Consider the following 26,303-nt stretch of genomic DNA (forward strand, 5'->3'; position numbering starts at 1 on the left):
TTACTATATTATTAAGAGTGGGAAAGAATATACCAGCGATATTAACATGAATAATGTTCTCAGCAATTTATTTTATTTTTAAAACCCAACCCTGCTTTTGATTTTGTGAATAGCGTTCTGTTGTTTATAGTGTGATAACATCATGTGTGTTCATGTTATCTGGATTAAATTGTATTTGGATACTATATATATGGATAACAAATTAAGTCAGATTCTTATTCTGGACTATTTGGCAGAAGAAAAAAAAAATGTCTTAAAAATAAGCTTTATTGAAACTTCTACAACACAGTAATGAACGGTTAATAAGACGATACAGTACATGTACTCAACATGTTATATTAATTTTAGATACATACATGGAACCAGCATGAGATTATGTTTCATATAAGCCATAATGTGTCGTCTGACAGTGTAATGCGTCGTCTAGAAGCCATTCTGATTGGGTGCGGAAATCGCTTTTGGCACAATTGACGAAAATTCATTTTTGAGGGTTCCCTTATTTATGAGGCTAAAACAGGTAGTACATCCCAATATTTTCAATTTTAACATTCAAATTCGTATTCAGTATATCCAGACACTTCAAAAAAACATAGTTTTGTTGGGAGGTGGGGGGGGGGGGTGCACGATGGCCCTATCTAGCCCATGGCCTATTTGATAATGTCTATTTTATTAAAATGCATGTTTAAAATTTGTTGTACAAATCGAATGTATATATATATATATATGTATATATATATATATATGTATATTAGTGTTTGTGTGTGCATTTGCACCTGTCTTCCACGTCATAAAAATTCATTTTCTCCTCATTTGCATCACCATGTTCCTCATCAATCTGCTTTATTATTGCAGAACAAAATCTATTGCTTCTTTCCCCCATTTCCCTCCCGGCTGATTTACTGCCAAGTCACTCAAATGGCTGGATTACATTTGATTTTGAAGCACTGCAATCTACACAAATTATAGTGCGATGTAGTGAAGGATATCTCCAAGGAGCTGTTTTCATCTTTATAAGTTTGATTAAGGGTTCCGAGTGTCAGCATCATGGTGGTCGATCTGGTGTAGCGGGTGTATCGGGCGAAGAGAGGGGGTGCAAGGCAATAAAATGTTCTGCATATAGCATTTATTACTCAAATATTCACATAGCTCCGATTTCAATCCCTCTTCGCCTTTAGAATCTGTTCAGAGATTTTAGAAGCCTTTCCTCAATTAATTGTCTCTCTCCTTGTGAATCGCTTTCAGAGATTTTTAGATGTGGAATTGGTCGAAGCGCTTGTCAGGAAGGTTTTCTCTGCTGGAATCGCCTCCAGGGAATCTACAGAATAACAAACAGTGGAATAAATGCAGACAAAATCCCACAACCCCATCCCTGCCCCCACCATCATTCTTTCTCTCATCTGTACCTCACCGGCTTCCATTACGCTCATACGGACATCACCTCCACCCACACTTTTCTCGGCCCATCTTACGCTTTCTCTTTCTCCTTGAGCGCATTTTTTGCCTGTTTTGAACTGCATTCCCTTCCCCCTCACCCCCTCCCTCCTGACCAAACCTCTCGTTCCCCCATCTCCCAAAGGATGCCGGTGAAACATGATTCGTTGGCTGAATCCAATACAGGGCGCTTGCATTCCACATGGCATGCCAGTGACCAACAGAAAACAGGGTTAACGCAGCCTGAGAGAAAAACGCTTTCATGTCATCCTTTTTCTTCTGCTAACCACAAAACACCTCTTCATCCCCACAGTTCAAAAGAAGAGCATGAATGTCCTTCAAGTGTTCCCTTTTTTTTAAAGAGTGCATCCGGTTATAGAAATACATTTTGATTGATGATATCTTCAACAATTAAGGCAAGAATCGTGAATGCATTTCAGTTATCTGATAAATACGTGAACATCTTCCAGGTCCTCAACCTTTGAAGGTCATTTGGAGGTCATCTTGCAAAATGGCCGATCACCTCGAAGCAAGTGTCCATACAGAGGACGAACAAACATTTTTACTTATGGCTCCACCCGTTGCTTATGCAACGATGTGTGGACTTCAAGTGTCTCTTCTCCTTTGAGTGATACAGCCGTCACTGCTCGCGGTCTTCACTACGGTGTCCTGATGGTGATGGATTGTAACTCAATGTCAGTCCCTTTGCGCTTTCTAATTATCAAGCAATTAAACATCCTTTTGTGTTCCTTCCACGCTTTATTGGTGCCCCCATTCTCCTTCGTAAGAAAGAAAAAGTGATCCACGTGGTTAGCTAAACACTGGCGAAAGGTGTGTAATCACAACACGAATGGTCTTCAACTCATGTTTGTTGTAGTCTCCTTAAGTGGCCATCCGAAGGTGAACCGAGCCCCCTCCTGAGACCGAAGATATCCATATTCATTTTTCAGGTTTTAAGTTTTGATGTTTTCAAGTTTAAGGAGAGGAATATTTTCAGGTTTTCCTTATCAAGGCATCTTAACTCGTCTCTTTTAAGTATTGTCACTGAACCTTAAAAAGCTTCAAGGAGTTGTGGTATTTCATGGTACATCGTTCGAATGAATGGTCGAAGAGATGGTTTCTTTACCGCTTCAGTTGTTATGAGTACTACTGTTGTGAGGTCGAGTTTCATTGGGTTTCAAACTAATATTCACGCCATTTTTGAAGTCCAGCTACTGACTGGTTTAGTTACACCGATCCAGCTGCTAACTCAGACCAAAGTGATTTGCTATCATTATTTTTCATTATCAATTTGCATCCTTTCTTTCTGTCTTATTTCTGAGTACTATATCTGGTGGTACTGTTTTGTTTTCAATGTCTCGAGCATGATGCTTGTGGTTTTGCTTGATGGAATTGTCAGGTCACACGTGAGTGTTATGTCCTAATTATCGATCTTTTTTTTTTTCTGTGACATGCTTCTCTTGCTTTTCAGTGGGGGTGAGGGTGGGCGGCATTCAAGGCGTTTCACAAATGCCAATGCATTATTATGCACGTCTTTCTGCGTTTATACAGTTATTTGAGCATTTTGTGATTTACATCCTGAAAGCAAATGAGTCGTGCTTTCTTTGAGGACTTTGCAGAATCTTGTGCACCTGTTCTTTTTGAATCAATACTTCCATTTTCTTAAAGCTTGTTTGTGTCATTCTGTTTGTTTACAGATGTAATAAATAGCCTTGATCTTTATCACAATTCGTTTTCCATCCCAATGCAGTTGGCGTTCTCCTCACCATTCCAGTGGTCCATCTTCATCCAGTGGGTCCAATCCTTTTTTGAATCATTCTTCACGTCCTTTTGTCATTCTTCAAAATTTTAACGTACATTTATTGATAATTTGCTTTGTGATTTTCCTCGAGCTTCTTTGTAATTCTTGGGGCTAAGTCACCTGCCACTTCTCTTCCAGGTGTTAATTCTCCCAATCGCACTTGTTCCTGATCGATTAATAAAAGGAGAAGCATCCATCCGTCTGTTGTAGAATAATAAATATGGTGCTGTTAGAAAGCTAATGATCAATTTATGTTGGAACCAAAATTTGTGACCATTTAATCTTCAAGGTGCCTATTTTGAAAGCCTTTCTTTCCGTGATTGAAGAAGTATAAGTGGGAATGGGAGCTTTAACTCTAACTGCACTGGGTGGTCGGTGGGGGTGGGGGAGGGGGAGGGGGGGCAAAGAGAGGCTCTCAGGATAAATATTAATCCATTATTGTAATTATTGTATTTCTGATATTTTTCGCAACCACTGCGGATTTCAAATTCTCCTCTCACGACTTTTTTTGCTCGATGGTCTTGCACACATTTTTACACCACATACGTCCAAATTGGATTTTCCGTTCAAGTGTCACATGGCAATTAGTAGTCACATGCAATTTTAAAAACTGCAATTTTGCATATGTTTATGTACAACAAACACATGTGAATAAGGGTTATAATAAGTAAGCATTGTGATTTTCAACTCGAGAAACAATTCTTTGATACTGTACAATTTTCATGCAATGTCATGTATCCAATGTCAAGAATAGCACGTTTCTGTGCAAAATGCATAAAATTAGCGTATTGCATAACCAACACGAAAAAGAGCAATCAGAGATTGCAGACCCTCGTCAGGACTTGTTTTTTTGTGTGGTGTTGGTATGCTGGTGTGTTACTTAATTAATAATAGACATAACTAGAACTGCCACTTTATAATTGCTGGCAGTGATGACCGGGTACCAGGACGTCCCGCTTTGATGCAACACTTCACCCTGACCCGTGACGTTTGTTGTTATTCAACTGAATTTAGAATATGCCTGGTGTTGGCTTAATGGTTAGGGTGGTGGGCTTGGGATCCGAGGCTCCTGAGTTGAAATCCCACTCGGCTTTTGAATTAATACCAGGTGGCGTTGACTCTGCCCGTCAACCTTCCGAAGTAGGCAAAAATGAGTGCCAGCATGGCGACCTGTCCAGGATTGTGTCCAATAGCCAAGGAGACTGCTTTGGCAGCACCAACGCTCTACACAGATTATGGTCCCAACTTAGCACAGACTTGGCCCCAACAATTGCAAAGAAGATCGAGGAAAATCACAAAGCAGGGAATATGGATGGATGGATGGAAATCGGAATGGAATGAAAATGAATTCAGTTCAAATCAAATGGAAGACCAAGTAGGTACAGCCCTGCATTGGAGTCATCAGAAGGAACCCGAACAAGCAAAAAGCAAAGATTAATTCATCAGTAGGAACCTGGATAGGATTCTGGTTTCTGCCGCAACTCCGCTACCCTCAAATCCATCCAGGCACAGCCAAGTGAGCCAAAAAAAAAAAAAAAAAAAAAAAAAAAAAAAAAAAAAAAATGAAAAATAACCCATGTCAAAAAAATTAATAATTGTGGCTGCTACACCATGCATCCAATCATATTGAAATTTAAAACCTGTATTTCGCATCAACACTACATCATAATTGTGAAGTTTCACATTAATTGATGAAGCGGTTCAAGAGAAAGAATTAAAAAAAAGATTTTTGCTCAATTCACTATGGCTGCCAGACTATGCGACCTATCAATTATTTGTGAATACTTTCGTATCCCCAAGGCTTGGCGAACATTTTATGAAGTTTCCCCTCAATCTGCCCAGTCGTTCTGGAGAAGATTTTTTATGGGTTTTAGGGTAAATCCAATATGGCTGCCAAACCATGTGACCTATGACATTAGATGTGAGAACGTTTTGTTCCTCATGTGTTGGCGGTCATACATGTAAAGTTTTGCCTCAATCTGATCAGCCACTTCAGAAAAGAAGATTTTGAAGTTTGACCTTGAGTTGAACTTTGACCTTTTGATCTCAACAATAGTTGGTTTCCCAAATTAGTGATGCAATATGAAAATCTTGTTCAAATTTCAAGTCAATCAGATGAAAATGACGATTTTAGAAATCTGACCTCGAGTTGACCTTTGACATCAAAATCAAAAGGCTTCTCAAATGAGATGACCTCAACAACTTGGTAAAGTTTCATGATGATCGGTTTAGAATTGTGACCTGTACGTGATAAACAGACAGACAGACAGACAGACAGACAAACAAACAAAGATAGAACAAGCCGGTAGGCGGCAATGGGTCGCCGAGCATGGAAACTATAAGATATAGAGCAAAATGGATGTCATACAGCGGATAGGGAATCACCTTAAGATTATGTATATCACATCTCATCCAGTTCCATCTAATGATAAATACTGGGTATCCATTTGAATGAAAAGTACCAAAAATGCGGTTTGAAATCGGAAATCCCCAAAGTTCAAGGGGGTGCTGTTGGTGAACAAAGATATAAATCGAAAATCCGGCTCAATTGTTTGTGCACAATGTATTCCAGACGATTAGTGTGAATTTTCATGACCATCGGACCATAACCCAAGGAGTAGCAGCATTTGGCGCGAAGGCACCTCCAGCTCTCGCATATTATCGATTTTTGCACTAATTGACCTTTGACCCCTGACCTAAGCAAAATCGGTCAATATGTCCTGAGGCAAAGTTGTAGCACTCATTGAATACCATGAACCTGCAAAGTTTCATTCGTATCGATACACTCACCTGGTCGCTTGGGGGCCTTCAATTTTCGCCAATTTTAGAGCATACCCTAATTGTATGGGCGCTGCGGATAAAGTATTCCACATATCACAAAAACCGGAATAGATTTGATAGAGCATCACCTGTAGATCATTCGTGCCAAATTTCTTAACCCTACGTGGGGTAATGGCTTTCGGAATTGATTTTGCGTGAACGGTAGCGATTTTGAAGGTTTTTTGGTTGCTGCTAGGGAACCAAAGTGTCCCGAGCAACCATCACAATTTCCAAAGCACCAGGTCATAAGATGTACCTACCACCCGAGTTTTGTCAAAATCCGCCCACGTTTACTACCAATTATGCTGATAACAAACGAACAAACATCCAAACAAAGACAGAATTACTGACAATAAGGGTCACCTATTTCGGCGACCCAATAGTATGTCCTGTAGAGCACGATACATGAAAAATCCATAAAACAAATTTGACCTCAAAAATAATTGGTGGTTGAACTCAATCACCCAATTTCAAGCCAATCAGATGAAAATTGACAATTTTAGAAATTCGGCCTATGTTGACCTTTCGGCCTATGTTGACCTCAAAAATAATTGGTGGTTGAATTCAGTAAGCTGATATGCAAATCCTCTTCAAATTTCAAGTCAACGAGATGAAAATTGAGGATTTTAGAAATACCTCCTTAGTTGGTGACTTCGGGCCAACGTTGACCTTTTGGTCGATGTTGAGACGTTATTGTAACCCCATGCCCAGAACCGACCAAAGATCCGTGTTATTCGTGCCCCGTTCTGTACGATGATAAAGTATCACGGGCTGCGTGCAAGTCCACCATTGAACGCGTGGTCAGCCCACCATCGAGCATGCCCCGTACAGTACGTGCGGGTACTGCCGGCCTCGCACGGACCCCTTGCTTGGATTTACTTCAGGAATAGAGAAAAAGAAAGAGTAGGAATGAAGTTCAGAGGTTTGATCAGAACTAGCTATGAGATTTACACAATGCACTGTCCGTTCGAACCACAAGACAAGAAGGAAGGGTCTATCTGAACGTATATTAATGAAATAACTGACTGGGAACCACTGTTTGTTGGCTGCTATTGGTGTTGGAGGGATGTGGTTTCCAGAACCACAACAATATAATCATTCTTCCTATGTATTCATTTACAAGCCCAAGAGATGACCGTCCCATCGGTATTCAGAAGCGCCCAAACCAGATATGATGTCTTCCTCCGGCTCTTTCGTTGGGCAGAGGCCCACCTCTCAGGTACTTTTCCAAGTATTTTTGGCTTCTTTTGGAAGCCTTGTGAGCGATTTTAGGTAACAATCCTTACCGTGCAGGCATGTACTTACTGTAGCAGTTCACATGCAACAAACATCGGTAATTACTGGGGCTTGTGAGCATGCACCCCAAGTATTCTGGGGCGGAGTACCTCATCACGAAAGTCCCATAATTAAGTTGGATTGGGTTTGGCCTCGATTTTATGAAATCTCGTCTAGATTATATTTACGTCATCTATTTTTGAGCCTTTTATCAACACAGCCAATCCTAGTGTTGTTATGCACATCCGTTTCAAATCTATGAGTCTTCCTCCGAAACACCGACTGCCTGAAAACATTTGCCATTTGCCACAAACATGCTTGAGATGCCAACTTAATTCACTCAAGATACGATTTTGAGGTCAAAGGAGCTTGGGTTGATAGGATTGCTCATAGGTTGCATATGTAGTTTTGATTCTTGGCCTGACTACAAAGTGTCACCCTGGTGCCTCATAGACAGACATTGCATCAGAGTCATTAGTTTCAAACTCGCAGATACCACCCCTCGCTTCACTGACGGGACAAATAAGAGAGGGGGCGATGGGAGAGAGAAAGAGGGTGGAGAGAGGGCAGAGGGGGAGCGGGGTGGAAGAGAGAGGAAGGGTGGGGAGTGAGGAGGGAGAGGGGAGAATGAGGAGGAGGGGAGGAGGAGGGAAGCAAAGAAAGGGGCATAGCAGGGAAGGGAGGGGTAGAGTGAACAAACGGGGAAGGGTGATGTCTCATCACACATCGCTATACACTCCGGGAGGGAGGGTGTGTGAGGAGAGCAGGGGGAGTGAGAGAAAGAAAGAGAGAGATGGAGGGGGGAGAGAGGAGGAGTGAGGAATGGGAGGGATGAGTGAGGAGGGGGCAAGGAAGGAGGGGCACAGCGATGCTTCATCACGTCATGATATACTCCAGGAGGGAGGGGTGTGAGGAGGCTGGTGTGGGTGAGAGAAAGAGAGAGGAGGGGAAAGGGGGGGGGGGAGAGAGAGAGGGAGAGAAAGTGGGAGCGAGGAAGGGGGAGGAGCGAGTGGGAAAAAGGGAGAGAGAGGAGGGAGGGGAGAGAGGAGGTTTGGGTTGTGAGGAAGGGGGAGTGAGGAAGTTGGGGGGGAGTGAGGAAGTGGGGAGAGTGATGCCTCACCATACATTGCCATACTCTGGGAGGAAGGTTGTATGAGGAGGGGGTGAGAGAAAGAGTGAGGCGTGGGGAAAAGAGAGGGGAGAGAGAGGGAGGGGGAGAGAGAGGAGGGGTGAGGAGGGGAGTGGGATAGCGGCACCCTCAACACATGTAGCTATACACTCCGAGAAGGAGAATGTGTGAGGAAGGGGGTGGGAATGAGAGAAAGATAGAGGGATGGGGAGAGATAGGAGGAGAGAGAGAGAGAGATGGGGAGAGAGAAGAGGTGGGACGGGGGTGAGGAAGAGCAAGGAAGGGGGTGACAGAGTTCGCATGAAGATATTCTCCATGGGAAGTCCCAACTATGTTTAAAGTTTCTCAGCGATTGGACAAGCAGTTGCAATAACATTTTTGGATAAGGATGTCAATTCAATCAATTATGGTTTGAATACCACTTCATCGATGAGGTAATCATTATCACCCTATGTACTCTATGAGGAAGTGGTGACTTATGCCAAATTTGAATTTTTTGTTCAGCGGTTTCAGAGAAAATTATGTCTCAACCATTGACACTGCAGCAATGGTTGTAAACTTCCGAAAAAAGTTTTTTTTTCTCCAACATTTCAAAATCTATTTTATTTAAATTTAATGATATACTTGAACACAATAGAACACAATTCACCTTCATGACTCATAATACTTCCAAGAACCATGATATGAAGCATAAAGCACAATTATTCAATGTGTTTGCCATTCCTGAGCAGATGGACATTAAACTGGGCTCCCCATCTGCCAGCATGAGTTGGTGGACATTAAAGACCCACGGTGTCCTTCACAACGTGTAGGTGAGCTATCACCGGCACCATGAACAAATTACAAAATTCTTCTCCAACCTTGAGGGGGCACAACATTGTGGCACAGTTATGTCTCCAGAAAATGATGCTTCTCACAGGAGTGTCATTTGTTGACCACTTAGTACCCGACTTCACCATTGGTGGGCAAAGAAATCATGCTGTAAAGATGTCTACCCCACTGCATCTAAAAGTTCAGGATTACAGAGCAATGAGTCATCATCAGGTGTTTGCTTAATGAAGGTTTTAAATGGTGTGATACTCATAGGAGAAAGACTGCACGATAAGGTATGAACTCCATGTCATTGCGATGGAAAAATGTATACACATGGTGTGAATGATTTTGAAGTGTGTGTGTGTGTGCGCGTGTGTGTATGTGTGTATGTATGTATGTATGTATGTATGTATGTATGTATGTATGTATGTATGTATGTATGTATGTATGTATGTATGTATGTATGTATGTATGTATGTATGTATGTATGTATGTATGTATGTATGTATGTATGTATGTATGTATGTGTGTGTGTGTGTGTGTGTGTGTGTGTGTGTGTGTGTGTGTGTGTGTGTGTGTGTGTGTGTGTGTGTGTGTGTGTGTGTGTGTGTGTGTGTGTGTGTGTGTGTGTGTGTGTGTGTGTGTGTGTGTGTGTGTGTGTGTGCGTGCGTGCGCGTGCGCGTGCGTGCGCGTGTGTGTGCGTGCTGAAGGATGTCCTGGTTGGACCAGTGTCTGCCGCCAACGAAGACATGGCCAGCATTGATGGACTAACAAATCGACAACATAAGCTGCCATCCCAGATCTGTTTCCTAAATTTTCATCTATTTGGTCCGATGAAGTAAGCAACCAAGGTCGAAATGACAGTGAGGACGACGAAGTCCAAGGGATGGTGCAGGAATGGATCAGGGAGCAAAGGACATCATTTAATTTCCAGAGCATCGATACTGTTGTGAAATGGTCGAAAAAGTGCAGATGTGCAAGGACACTTTGTCTCAACAAGCACAAATGAGCTAAGATCCTCGTCCTCTTAATGATGACGTCATAAAAACTAATATGACGTCATTGTGATGCGTCAGGTTTGCGATAAATTATCTGTGCTAATGCCCGGCTTGATTCCCGCAAACAAAATTCAAACAGCTTGCATAGTTTCGGAGATAATGGTATAGGCGATTGCCATTAGCGGCGATATTATCATGTCAACTTTTTCTGGGAAGAATTTCCAAAATCGGAGATGGTTACTGCCTGCGCGTGGGCTTTCTGCATAGACATGGCAAGTTTCACGAAGATCCGATGAAAACTCTGGGTTGTGAAACAAAAAATGTCAAAAAATAGGAATGACGTCATAAAAATTGATATGACGTCATAGTGATGTATCATATGTGCGGTAATTCATCTCTGCTTATGCCCTGTTCGATTCCCACAAACAGAATTCAAAAACCTCACCTTGTTTCAGAGATAATTTTTAGGCGATTTCCATTAGCGGAGATATTTTGACGTCATAACTTTTTTTTTCTCGGAGGAATTTTCAAAATCGGAGATTGTTACTGTCTGCGCAGGGTATTTTTACATATATACGCCAAGTTTCAGGAAGTTTCGATGAAAAATGTAGGCTGTGAAACAAAAAAAAAGTCCACAAGAAGAAGATGAAGAACAACAACGTGGAGATCCTCCACGAGGATCTAAAAAAAAAAAAAAAAGAATGTCTTCCCTTCCCGGTGAAGCGTATTTAGCAGGAAATTCACTTGAATTATTGACTCACCTCAACACAAGAATACCTACACAAGGATACCCAGACACAGGAGGAGGCCACTCACGGCCTATCAAGTCCTTGAAATCGACACATTCGCACAACAAGCCACAGATGCATTGTCCAAGTGCTGCTCCCCTCCCATTACTCCTCCCCACAACACAAAACATTGAACTACAAATTTCCACTCAACATAATTGATACATTTGCAAAGCAATGGGACATATCCAACCTACGGACTTCATAACTCAATTATACACTAACCGGAGCTATACTTACAAATCCATGTACCCCTCTATATGCCCATTGCTTCAAAGCACTTATCCAAAACCAGTTCAGACAAATCAACTTTTTGTGCTGCTACCACCTTCCCCAGAAGACAATTCCATGTGGAAACTGGAAGGGCACTCGGTAGAGCACATACCTCCGCCACGTATTGCCTAATCCACGAGAACATATCGGGCCAAATACATTTTTGAAATGTCATGCTATACAGTACTACATCGTTTTTTTCCCTATCTCTCAATGGTAAAGAATTACTTTACAAAATTAAAAAATTCTAGTATCCAGATTCAGATCTTCACCAAAATCGAACCAATTTGCCCTTCAGACCTGATCTGGATCCAGACCTGAACCAAAATCGAAGCGGCTTGTTCTTGTCACAAACCCAACTCATCCAAAGAGTTTTGTCATAACTCGTCCACAACTTTTTGAGCTCTCATATTGTCTTTTGTTTTTGGTGTATATTTTGATAGAGATATTTTATATCTCTCAATGGTGAAGAATCACTTGAAAAAAAATATATTGTATCCGCATCCAGTTCCGGATATTCACTAAAATCAAATCAATTAGTCCTTGTCACACACCAAACTTGTGTGGACAGGACGAGGACTATATTTGAAACTTAACAGATTATATTTCCTTATTCACACTTCCTGTTCCTGAAGGAACAGGAGAAGTTGTTGCAACCGCTCTATGTGTTGGTGAGTGCATGCATGCATATAGATCTACTTTAATAGAGATTGTTGATGCTCATATTTAATGTAAACTATATACCCTGGTGAGGCTCTGCATTGTTAAATATCTATTGTCTTGTTCAATTCTTGTTTCAGTGTTCGTTGGCATTTATTGTCAGAAAGTTTCGTCTGAATCCATCCATAACTTTTTGAGATATCTTGCTGACAAACAGCCAAATCGGTAGACAAACAGAAAGACAGACAGAGTCAGACAAAGAGGGGTGAAAACATCACCTCCGTGCATCTTTGGTGGTGGAGGTAACAACTCTCAATGTAAAATGCTCCTGCCTTGCCTTGTCTCCAATATTCCTCATTTTCATTCCCCAACCGTCATGTCATCTTGATAAAGATGTTTATTCTTTTCCATATCATAAAATATCTTTATGACAACTTTTTATGATAAAAGTTTCAAGATGGCAATGCCGCATCAATACGATGCTGATTGGCCGGCACACTGAATTAATGCATTAATTAACTACATTTAAATGGAATAGACCAGCATCATTCAAGATGAAATTAGCAACGTGCAAATCCAATTATCATTCATCAATTTTTCACATGATGCACCCACCACCTTGGCTTCTAATGAAAAAAAGATGATCACATGGTAGTGGTGTTGACAGCACAAATGGATCAATTTTGATATTGCGGCCGATACATGAATTTGCTTTTTCAAGCACAAAATAATTCATTAAATTTGAGTGGATTTAGTAAATTTTATTGTATCATTGCACAAAATATTGTGTTTATCCAACCCAACAATAACTTTGGAATTGCTATCCAGATTTCAATGACATGTTCAGGGACATTGCAGATTTGTCACTTGCTCCATTATAGGTACAAATGCTATTCGAAGCATTTGGGCCTATAATGGAGAAGGTCACATTCACTCGAGTAATGGCAACAACATTCAGTAATCAAATTACACGATAAATTTCATACAAGATGAAACTCCACCACTGCAGTCACAATTTGAAAGCCAACCACTACTTATTCCACAATATTTTTTTTTTACATTGGTCTACCTGTTCTTGAATTGAAGAAATTTACAAACTGGTTCATACCTTCAGTTGGCATTAAAGAACAGATTTTCAGCTATGAAAATCTTGGTTCAGCTATGAATGGTAACCATGGTGTTGTATCGAGTGATTGATATACAGGGTGTAACAAAATTCTGGAATCATGTTAATTGTTTTTTTTTTTTTTGTCCGGATAGCACCTATGAAAATGGATTACAATTTGAAAGAAAAAGCCGATCTGGTCCACTTACGTGCTGGAGGTTGAAGCCAGAGAGAAACTTGTCAAGAGAAACTGGAAGTGTGGCAGATAAACATAAAAACAAAACAAAAATAAAAAACACAATTAACCTACGATTCCAGAAATTTGTCACGCACAGGCACAGGCGCAGGCGCACGCGCAGGCCCACACACACACACACACACACACAGACACAGGCCCACACACACACACACAGACACAGGCGCACACACACACACACACACACACAGACACAGGCCCACACACACACACACAGACACAGGCCCACACACACACACACAGACACAGGCCCACACACACACACACAGACACAGGCCCACACACACACAGACACACGGCAACATACACACACACACAGACACACGGCAACACACACAGACACACGCCAACACACACCCACACACAGGCCCACACACAGGCCCACACACAGGCCCACCCACAGGCCCACACACAGGCTCACCCACAGGCTCACCCACAGGCCCACCCACAGGCCCACACACAGGCTCACACACAGACTCACACACAGACACACACACACACACACACACACACAGGCCCAGGCCCACACACAGACAGGCCCAGGCCCACACACACACAGACAGGCCCACACACACACACACACACACACACACACACACAGACAGGCCCACACACACACACACACACAGGCCCACACACACACACACACACACACACACACACACACACACTCACACACATACACACGGACACAACACACACACACTCACACACACACACACACACACACAGACAGGCCCACACACACACACACACACACACACACAGACAGGCCCACACACACACACACACAGACAGGCCCACACACACACACACACACACACACACAGACAGGCCCACACACACACACACACACACACACACACACACACACACAGACAGGCCCACACACACACACACACACACACACACACACACAGACAGGCCCACACACACACACACACACACACACACACACACACACACACACACAGACAGGCCCACACACACACACACAGACAGGCCCACACACACACACACAGACAGGCCCACACACACACACACAGACAGGCCCACACACACACACACAGACAGGCCCACACACACACACACAGACAGGCCCACACACAGGCCCACACACACACACACACAGACAGGCCCACACACAGGCCCACACACACACACACAGACAGGCCCACACACACACACACACAGACAGGCCCACACACACACACACACACACACACACAGACAGGCCCACACAGACAGGCACACACACACACAGACAGGCACACACACACACAGACAGGCACACACACACACAGACAGGCACACACACACACACACAGACAGGCACACACACACACAGACAGGCACACACACACACACACACACAGGCACACACACACACAGACAGGCACACACACCCACACAGGCACGCACACACAGGCACGCACACACACACAGGAACACACACACACAGGCACGCACACACACACACAGGCACACACACACACGCACACACACACAGGCACACACACACACAGGCACGCTCACACACACGCACACACACACACGGGCACACACACACACACAGGCACGCACACACAGGCACACACACACACAGGCACACACACACAGGCACACACACACAGGCACACACACACAGACACACACAAACACAGGCACACACACACAGGCACACACACACAGGCACACACACACACACAGGCACACACACACACACAGGCACACACACACACACAGGCACACACACACACACAGGCACACACACACACACAGGCACACACACACACACACACACACACGCTTGGCCGGTATCGGCAATTTTTCGGGAATCGTAAGGTTGGAGTGAGTGTGATTACCAACTACAGTACGTACTGTACACAACCCAGAAACCTTGAGTAGCTTTCACCGAAAAACAACGTCACATTGATGTAGACATTTCAAGGATATGATCACGAACATTAATCTTTATTAACAGCTGCGTGTGACGGGTGGTAAAAATTTGTCTCGGTAATTTAGAAACCACGTTAATAACGGCAACCGGCTCAGAAATCGGGTGTTATCAAATATATTTTACTTTGAAACTCACAAAGGGAAACATTTTACCTGCTTTACCACATTTACACTTACCATTTACCACAAAGGGAAACAAAGCAAATCCGATAACCAAATGCTTTAGAAACAGGTGTGAGGACAAAGGAAAACCTGATAGAACCTCCATAAGATAAGGGATGAAACTTTGCCACCACGGCACCGGTAACAGGCATGGCATGTCCAAACACCCACGGAGGGTCCGTACAGATCCACGTCTACCCATATGTACCTCTGCCTTGGAGAAACTGTCGACTGAACATCCCGATCGGGACACGAACTGTACTGCTCAGCTGGGTAATGACGTCAGCTAGGTAATGACCTACCTGGGGAGGCACACCTGGGCTTAATCACTCAAGCACTCCAACGGAACGCCTGGCTTGGCAAGCGATTACCAATTGCCGTTGATACAACGATGGACCCGTAAACGCCCGTACAATGTCCGAATTGGACAAATCAACACTTTTTGGGGAGTCGGAGCTGCTGATACCTTCAAATCTGGAGCTTACATTTTGTAATAAATCCTTAGTTTAAGAGATTCTCTCGGTTATTCATATTCGCAAATTCAACGGAACCACGAAAATAAATATTACAAGTCTGAAGACGACGATGGTTCACGAGTGGTATTTGACGATGTAGATTGTTTCAGAAGTCAAGGATGAGACAATGTGATAATGTTTGACCAAGTTATAAAAATTATCAACATGATGTGGTACAAGTAACAGGTTATTAGCTGCAAAATGTCGAAAACCCGGTTTCGTTCAACAACTTTCAAAATTTGACCTTTGCATAACCTTTGAAGGTCACAAAACAATGTTGTGGACATTAAAATAAGGAAACAGGATACGTGCTATAGCTTATTGGAGTTAGTTCGTCGAAGAAGGTCGAAAACCCGGTTCGATTCCCACAACTTTGAAAATTTGACCATTGTGAACTTTAAAGGTCAAAGGTCAAGGATTATGACCTTTGGTGCAAAACTTCCTCTGGAACATTCCAGGAACAATATAACGTCATATAGGCTATATGGCATTTCACACTCATCGGATTATCCATACTTTGATGAAATCAGTGTAAAAAGAAACTTGAAGGGGGCGCCACAGGCAAGGTGTTCGAGATAGAGCAAAATGGTTTCAAGACTTTAGGTGGGGAATGACCTCAAGATTATGCATAAAAAATATTGTCATCCCAGCTCTCAAAGTTTGGGCGGTCGTATTATTTTATGTCAAAATTCGCAATTTGCTAAGTTTGTGACCTTGACCTTGGGACGAAAAAGAAAAATCGAGCTCCGTGGGGCTATGCAGGTGCCATTGGGCTAACCAAATACCGAAACCCCTGCCAGATTCGACAAACCCCTCGGAGAAGATGGATTTTTACGTCAAAATTCGCAATTTTCTAAGTTCGTGACCTTGACCTTGGGACGAAAATGAAAAATCGAGCTCTGTGGGGCTATGCAGGTGCCATTGGGCTAACCAAATACCGAAACCCCTGTCAGATTCGACAAACCCCCTGGGAGAAGATGCAAATTTAAATCATCTACCCCCTAAAAACACGTTTTTTTTAGCGTGGCCCCGCCCATAATGGGCGCACCACGCCCATTCTCAGGAAAACACAATTAGATCATGATATAAACCTCCCACCAATATTTTATCAGGATCGGATCAAAACCCATGGAGCTATGCTCGGGACAGACAGACAGACAGACAAGCTGGTAGGTGGACATGGGGAGTCGACTACCCAATAGAACCTGACACGATGGGCCCATTCAATGGGGAATGACCTGAGGATTAAGCACAAGAAAATTCATGATTCCAGCTTCAAGGGTTAATGCTGCAGATTGTTTTTTTCGTTAAAATACCCCCACATTTAGAGGTTTTTCGGCAGTTGCTCAGCAACGGATGGGTCCATGGCAACGGTTCTTTCTCACACATAACTCGGGCATACCATGAACCTACCATAGCAGTTTCATGTATATCTGACTCATAGTCTCTGAGATATAATGAACTTTGTTTTTTATTGTTTTCGACCAGGGTTCATTCAAAGTCTATCTTCCCTGACACTTTTCGTAGGATCCGGCTGGAAATTTTTGACAATATGGCTGAATGTACTGCCCACATTCGCTCATGGCCCGATTTTTAAAAAAAATAATTTTTTAATGATATTTCAAAAATTTCAAAGTCCCGTTGCTAGGCAACGGTGGTGTCCATAACAACGGTTCTCATTTGCACACAACGAGGTCATGGTATGAACCGACCAACCAAGTTTCATCGAAATCGCCATTGTATTAACGGAGCACTGGACCGAACAGAGGGACAGACAGACAGACAAGCCGGTAGGCGGACATGGGTAGTCGACGACCCAATAGAACCTGAGGCGATGGGCCCGTTCGATGGGAAATGACCTGATGATTAAGCACAAGAAAATTCATGATTGTAGCTTTAAGGGTTAACGCTGCAGATTGTTTTTTCGTTAAAATACCCCCACATTTAGAGGTTTTTCGGCCGTTGCTAGGCAACGGAGAGGTCCATAGTAACGGTTCTTTCTCACACATAACTCGGACATACCATGAACCTACCATACCAGTTTTATGTATATCTGACTAATAGTCTCTGAGATATAACGAACTTCGTTTTTTATTGTTTTCGACCAGGGTTCATTCAAAGTCTATCTTCTCTGACAGTTTTCATAGGATCCGGCTGGAAATTTTTGACAATATGGCTGAATGTACTGCCCACAGTCGCTCGTGGCCCGATTTTAGATTTTCGAAAAAATAAATTTTTTATGATTTTTCTAAAATTTAAAAGTCCCGTTGCTAGGCAACGATGATGTCCAGAGCAATGGTTCTCATTTGCACACAACTAGGTCATGGTATGAACCTACCAACCAAGTTTCATTGAAATCGCCATTGTATTAACTGAAATCGCCATTTTAAATACTGATAATAAGGGTAGAACAAATCTCAAAAAAAAAAAAAAAAATTGAATTTTTTTTTTCGACTAGATCGACGACCCAACAGACAGACAGACAGACAGACACACACCAATAACAAATATAGTGGTCACATTTTTTTCGTGAAAATATTTTTTTCGTGAACCAATACAGTTATTTTCACGTCCTTCAAGCGAAAATATGTTCGTTGAGGTTCCGTTAAAAGAGGTATGACAGAACAACAATTTATAACACAGGAAAGAAAGTAGATGGTGAACTCTTCACAACCAGGTGACTATTAGTATAACTAGTATAACCGCATGACTAAACCTGCCATTGGCTTAGTGGTTAGGGTGGTGGCTTGGGATCCTCAGATTCTGAGTTTGAGCCCCATTGGCTTCTAAATTAACACTAACAGGGGGTTGACTCAGCCTGTCATCCTTCTGAGGTTGGCTAAATGAGCACCAGCGTACTGGAAATAGGTGCATCTTTCCTCATTGCATCAGCGGTATAGCTGTGCCCCTTAGGCCTAAGTCACATTTGCTCTACGGCGAGGATACGGCGGCCGTACGCCCTCTGAATTTACAGAAACGTGCGGCGGCCGCAGAGTTTCTGCGGTGGCCTCAGGGTGGCCCTACGCCGTTTGGCTATCTTTTACAGGCCTTCGGGGTCGTCGTGGAATTATAACGCGGAGTTATAATTTTTTTCATTTCTACGTTCGCCGGAGCAATTTGACAAGCCGAAACAAAAAAAACTGGTAAAAAAAAAAAAACCCACTCGTTACCGTCCGTCTGGCGGCACGTTCGCCTTAGGGCCCCCTGCAGTCCCCCTGCGGTCGCCTTGCGGGCACCTTTCGTCTGCCTTGAAAATCATATGACCGCCGCCGGGCCCCCTTAAGGTCACCTGCGACATCAAATCAAAGACCGTACGGCACCCCGACGTTTTCGGTCTCCACAATTTATAAATACGCCGTGCGGCTCCCCAAAAAATAAAAACATATGTGACTGCTACATTGTGTGACCGTGGAAATACTGCGGCCACCGTATAATTGCTAGTGGCCGTAGATTTTGGAGACCCCACGGCCGCCGTGGCAAATGTGACTTAGGCCTAACCAATGATGCAATGATGCAATGAGGGAAGAAGCAGGTAAAAAAAATGTTGGGAGGAGGAACACTGTTTTCCTACCTGGGGATATAACCAGTTTATAATGTGGGGAGGAGGTACACTGTTCTCCTACCTGGGGATATAACCAGTTTATCATGTGGGGAGGAGGGACACTGTTTTCCTACCTGGGGATATAACCAGTTTATAATGTGGGGAGGAGGCACACTGTTCTCCTACCTGGGGATATAACCAGTTTATAATGTGGGGAGGAGGCACACTGTTTTCCTACCTGGGGATATAACCAGTTTATAATGTGGGGAGGAGGCACACTGTTCTCCTACCTGGGGATATAACCAGTTTATAATGTGGGGAAGAGGCACACTGTTTTCCTACCTGGGGATATAACCAGTTTATAATGTGGGGAGGAGGAACACTGTTCTCCTACCTGGGGATATAACCAGTTTATAATGTGGGGAGGAGGTACACTGTTCTCCTACCTGGGGATATAACCAGTTTATAATGTGGGGAGGATGCACACTGTTTTCCTACCTGGGGATATAACCAGTTTATAATGTGGGGAGGAGGCACACTGTTCTCTGACCTGGGGATATAACCAGTTTATAATGTGGGGAGGAGGCACACTATTCTCCTACCTGGGGATATAACCAGTTTATAATGTGGGGAGGAGGAACACTCTTCTCCTACCTGGGGATATAACCAGTTTATAATGTGGGGAGGAGGGACACTGTTCTCCTACCTGGGGATATAACCAGTTTATAATGTGGGGAGGAGGCACACTGTTCTCCTACCTGGGGATCTAACTAGTTTTTAATGTGGGGAGGACGCACACTGTTCTCCTACCTGGGGATCTAACCAGTTTATAATGTGGGGAGGACGCACACTGTTTTCCTACCTGGGGATCTAACTAGTTTTTAATGTGTGGAGGAGGTACACTGTTCTTCTACCTGGGGATGTAACCAGTTTATAATGTGGGGAGGAAGCACATTGTTCTCCTACCTGGGAATCTAACCAGTTTATAATGTGGGGAGGAAGCACATTGTTCTCCTTCCTGGGGATCGAACCAGTTTATGTGGGGAGGATGCACACTGTTCTCCTACCTGGGGATATAACCAGTTTATAATGTGGGGAGGAGGCACACTGTTCTCCTACCTGGGAATCTAACTTGTTTATAATGTGGGGAGGAGGCACACTGATCTCTTACCTGGGAATCTAACTAGTTTATAATGTGGGGAGGACGCACACTGTTCTCCTACCTGGGAATCTAACCCGTTTATAATGTGGGGAGGACGCACACTGTTCTCCTACCTGGGAATCTAACTTGTTTATAATGTGGGGAGGAGGCACACTGATCTCTTACCTGGGAATCTTACTAGTTTATAATGTGGGGAGGACGCACACTGTTCTCCTACCTGGGAATCTAACCCGTTTATAATGTGGAGAGGACGCACACTGATCTCCTACCTGGGGATATAACCAGTTTATAATGTGGGGAGGAAGCACACTGTTCTCCTTCCTGGGGATCTAACCAGTTTGTAATGTGGGGAGGATGCACACTGTTCTCCTTCCTGGGGATCTAACCAGTTTATAATGTGGGAAGGAGGCACACTGTTCTCCTACCTGGGGATATAACCAGTTTATAATGTGGGGAGGAGGCACACTGTTCTCCTACCTGGGGATATAACCAGTTTATAATGTGGGGAGGAGGCACACTGTTTTCCTACCTGGGGATATAACCAGTTTATAATGTGGGGAGGAGGCACACTGTTCTCCTACCTGGGGATATAACCAGTTTATAATGTGGGGAAGAGGCACACTGTTTTCCTACCTGGGGATATAACCAGTTTATAATGTGGGGAGGAGGTACTCTGTTCTCCTACCTGGGGATATAACCAGTTTATAATGTGGGGAGGATGCACACTGTTTTCCTACTTGGGGATATAACCAGTTTATAATGTGGGGAGGAGGCACACTGTTCTCTGACCTGGGGATATAACCAGTTTATTATGTGGGGAGGAGGCACACTATTCTCCTACCTGGGGATATAACCAGTTTATAATGTGGGGAGGAGGAACACTCTTCTCCTACCTGGGGATATAACCAGTTTATAATGTGGGGAGGAGGCACACTGTTCTCCTACCTGGGGATATAACCAGTTTATAATGTGGGGAGGAGGCACACTGTTCTCCTACCTGGGAATCTAACTTGTTTATAATGTGGGGAGGAGGCACACTGATCTCTTACCTGGGAATCTTACTAGTTTATAATGTGGGGAGGACGCACACTGTTCTCCTACCTGGGAATCTAACCCGTTTATAATGTGGGGAGGACGCACACTGATCTCCTACCTGGGGATATAACCAGTTTATAATGTGAGGAGGAAGAACACTGTTTTCCTACCTGGGGATATAACCAGTTTATAATGTGGGGAGGAGGCACACCGTTCTCCTACCTGGGAATCTAACCCGTTTATAATGTGGGGAGGACGCACACTGTTCTCCTTCCTGGGGATCTAACCAGTTTGTAATGTGGGGAGGATGCACACTGTTCTCCTTCCTGGGGATCTAACCAGTTTATAATGTGGGAAGGAGGCACACTGTTCTCCTACCTGGGGATATAACCAGTTTATAATGTGGGGAGGAGGCACACTGTTTTCCTACCTGGGGATATAACCAGTTTATAATGTGGGGAGGAGGCACACTGTTCTCCTACCTGGGGATATAACCAGTTTATAATGTGGGGAAGAGGCACACTGTTTTCCTACCTGGGGATATAACCAGTTTATAATGTGGGGAGGAGGTACTCTGTTCTCCTACCTGGGGATATAACCAGTTTATAATGTGGGGAGGATGCACACTGTTTTCCTACCTGGGGATATCGCCAGTTTATAATGTGGGGAGGAGGCACACTGTTCTCTGACCTGGGGATATAACCAGTTTATTATGTGGGGAGGAGGCACACTATTCTCCTACCTGGGGATATAACCAGTTTATAATGTGGGAGGAGGAACACTCTTCTCCTACCTGGGGATATAACCAGTTTATAATGTGGGGAGGAGGAACACTGTTCTCCTACCTGGGGATATAACCAGTTTATAATGTGGGGAGGAGGCACACTGTTTTCCTACCTGGGGATATAACCAGTTTATAATGTGGGGAGGATGCACACTGTTTTCCTACTTGGGGATATAACCAGTTTATAATGTGGGGAGGAGGCACACTGTTCTCTGACCTGGGGATATAACCAGTTTATTATGTGGGGAGGAGGCACACTATTCTCCTACCTGGGGATATAACCAGTTTATAATGTGGGGAGGAGGAACACTCTTCTCCTACCTGGGGATATAACCAGTTTATAATGTGGGGAGGAGGCACACTGTTCTCCTACCTGGGGATATAACCAGTTTATAATGTGGGGAGGAGGCACACTGTTCTCCTACCTGGGAATCTAACTTGTTTATAATGTGGGGAGGAGGCACACTGATCTCTTACCTGGGAATCTTACTAGTTTATAATGTGGGGAGGACGCACACTGTTCTCCTACCTGGGAATCTAACCCGTTTATAATGTGGGGAGGACGCACACTGATCTCCTACCTGGGGATATAACCAGTTTATAATGTGAGGAGGAAGAACACTGTTTTCCTACCTGGGGATATAACCAGTTTATAATGTGGGGAGGAGGCACACCGTTCTCCTACCTGGGAATCTAACCCGTTTATAATGTGGGGAGGACGCACACTGTTCTCCTTCCTGGGGATCTAACCAGTTTGTAATGTGGGGAGGATGCACACTGTTCTCCTTCCTGGGGATCTAACCAGTTTATAATGTGGGAAGGAGGCACACTGTTCTCCTACCTGGGGATATAACCAGTTTATAATGTGGGGAGGAGGCACACTGTTTTCCTACCTGGGGATATAACCAGTTTATAATGTGGGGAGGAGGCACACTGTTCTCCTACCTGGGGATATAACCAGTTTATAATGTGGGGAAGAGGCACACTGTTTTCCTACCTGGGGATATAACCAGTTTATAATGTGGGGAGGAGGTACTCTGTTCTCCTACCTGGGGATATAACCAGTTTATAATGTGGGGAGGATGCACACTGTTTTCCTACCTGGGGATATCGCCAGTTTATAATGTGGGGAGGAGGCACACTGTTCTCTGACCTGGGGATATAACCAGTTTATTATGTGGGGAGGAGGCACACTATTCTCCTACCTGGGGATATAACCAGTTTATAATGTGGGGAGGAGGAACACTCTTCTCCTACCTGGGGATATAACCAGTTTATAATGTGGGGAGGAGGAACACTGTTCTCCTACCTGGGGATATAACCAGTTTATAATGTGGGGAGGAGGCACACTGTTTTCCTACCTGGGGATCTAACTAGTTTTCAATGTGTGGAGGAGGCACACTGTTCTTCTACCTGGGGATATAACCAGTTTATAATGTGGGGAGGAAGCACATTGTTCTCCTTCCTGGGGATCTAACCAGTTTGTAATGTGGGGAGGATGCACACTGTTCTCCTTCCTGAGGACCTAACCAGTTTATAATGTGGGGAGGATGCACACTGTTCTCCTACCTGGGGATATAACCAGTTTATAATGTGGGGAGGAAGCACACTGTTCTCCTTCCTGGGGATCTAACCAGTTTGTAATGTGGGGAGGATGCACACTGTTCTCCTATCTGGGAATCTAACCAGTTTATAATGTGGGAAGGAGGCACACTGTTCTCCTTCCTGAGGACCTAACCAATTTATAATGTGGGGAGGACGCACACTGTTCTCCGACCTGGGAATCTAACTGGTTTATAATGTGGGAAGGAGGAACACTGTTCTCCGACCTGGGAATCTAACTGGTTTATAATGTGGGAAGGAGGAACACTGTTCTCCGACCTGGGAATCTAAATGGTTTATAATGTGGGGAGGACGCACACTGTTCTCCTACCTGGGAATCTAACCCGTTTATAATATGGGGAGGACGCACAGTGTTCTCCGACCTGAGGCTCTCAATTTTTTGCTGATTTCTTCGGGATAGACTCACAAGTGAAGCATGGAACATGGGGGTCTTATGGTCTTAAACAATGGATGGTCATCCATATGGGCAAATGTAAAGTCCCTTCGCCAAATGAACACAGTTGTTTACTCAGAGGACAATGGCACAATAAAGAAACCAAATAAAAAATTTCACATTTCAGCTTAAATAATTAATGCAAAACTGCAACAACAATGACGAACTTCATTCCCTCGTGGCATTAGTGACTGTCTTCTCTTTGGATATGTGACCAGTTACTGCCACTGTTAATTTTTCCTTACACACTTTTCTGTTATCTACCATCCCACCACCTACATTATTGCCTTTATCTCGGCTAAGAAAATACTTTTCAAAACATTAAAACATTTCTGAAAACCTGAATTATATCAGACTATTGTAAACTCAGTGTTACTCTCTCAAAATATTCTAGCACTTGTGAAACAGGTTTGTCTTGCTACTGTCCCTGGAATTAAAGTAAACCTGTTTTGATGTCTTTCCAAATCACACCCACGCCCAACAAACAACACACATGAATGGATACCTTCTGGGCTCATGTGGACGACAATCTAAGGAGGCAGTATTATATTAATCTGAAACTTGTAAAAGAAAAAGCAACATTTAAGGGAAATGCACACAGTTATGAATTATTTCATATACAGCCTGTGACTGCTGGTTGCATCATTGCTGGGAGCATGGTTGTGCCACTGATGCAGTACTCTCCTGTTTCCAGTAACCTGGTACTCGTTTTACTGACCTCAGAAGGATGGATGACAAGCCAAGTCAACCCACCTGCTGTTATTTAACAGCATGACAGGAGCTCAATCTCAAGACCATAAGATCTTAAGGTCGCCATCTTAACCATTATGCCAGCACGAGGCACATATTATGCTCTTTGGTGATAACATTTCACTTTCAACATGATGTAATCCACCCCAGAATGCTCAGTGTGCTTGCGCAGAAACACCTGGAAATAGCAATCTTTGGGGCACGTGAACTTCTATCGTGTGTGCACGGCAGGGTTTGTTACCTAAAATGGCTCACGAAGCTCATAAAAGAAGCCAAAAATACTCGGTAAAGTACCTGAGAGAAAGCTCGGGCGTACCACTGCACAACAAAAGAGTTGGAGAGAGACACAGTATCTGGTTGAGGGTTTGGGTTAGTTCTGAACACTGAATGATGACCAAGTCATATCTGGGGCTTGTGAATGCACAGGGTGTTAAAAAAACAACTTTAAATGATATTTATTTTTCATCATGTTGTGGGGGTAGTGTGAGCAGTGAGGGCTGATATAAATGCATTGTTTGGTTATGGGGCTATAAGAGAAGTTATACTATATTTTTGCATCTATTGCTGAAAGGAGGAGTGAGAGTGCGAGTGTGAGTGTGTGTGATCCATCAGTCCATCAGGACCATACTCTGTGCAGATTGTTGGTGCTGCCTAAGCAGACTCCTTGGCTATTGGACACAATCCTAGACAAGTCACCACTCTGACACAGGATACCAGCAAGCTGGCACTCATTTTGCCAACCTCAGAAGGATGACAGGCAGAGTCAACCCCACCTGGTATTAATTCAACAGCCGAGGGGGATTTGAACTCAGGATCCTTGGATCGCAAGCCCACCACCCGAACCATTAAGCCAACACTAGGCATACAAAAGTTGTTGTTCCTCCTCCTTGTGCAGCCCAAGTCTTTAGGTGGCATCATTGGCTGAGGGCATGGCTGTGCTGCTGATGCAATGCTCCTATTACCAGGATGCTGGTACAAATTTTGCCAAAC

General features: G+C 43.7%; 1 long non-coding RNA gene across 1 annotated transcript in view; it reads right to left on the bottom strand.

Annotated features, from left to right (window-relative positions):
• Positions 1-17,502, bottom strand: part of LOC147029635 (uncharacterized) — a 94,555-nt gene extending 77,053 nt beyond the window's left edge. The window contains exons 1-2 of the long non-coding RNA XR_015055993.1: positions 15,679-17,502; positions 13,303-13,343 (exon numbers count right to left, since the gene is read on the bottom strand). This is a non-coding gene — a long non-coding RNA (uncharacterized LOC147029635). The remainder of the gene's footprint in view (positions 1-13,302; positions 13,344-15,678) is intronic.
• Positions 17,503-26,303: the final 8,801 nt, after the last annotated feature.

Source organism: Eptatretus burgeri, chromosome 3, assembly GCF_056783735.1.
Source record: "Eptatretus burgeri isolate ZD-2024b chromosome 3, Ebu_testis_v1, whole genome shotgun sequence".
Taxonomy (NCBI): domain Eukaryota; kingdom Metazoa; phylum Chordata; class Myxini; order Myxiniformes; family Myxinidae; genus Eptatretus; species Eptatretus burgeri.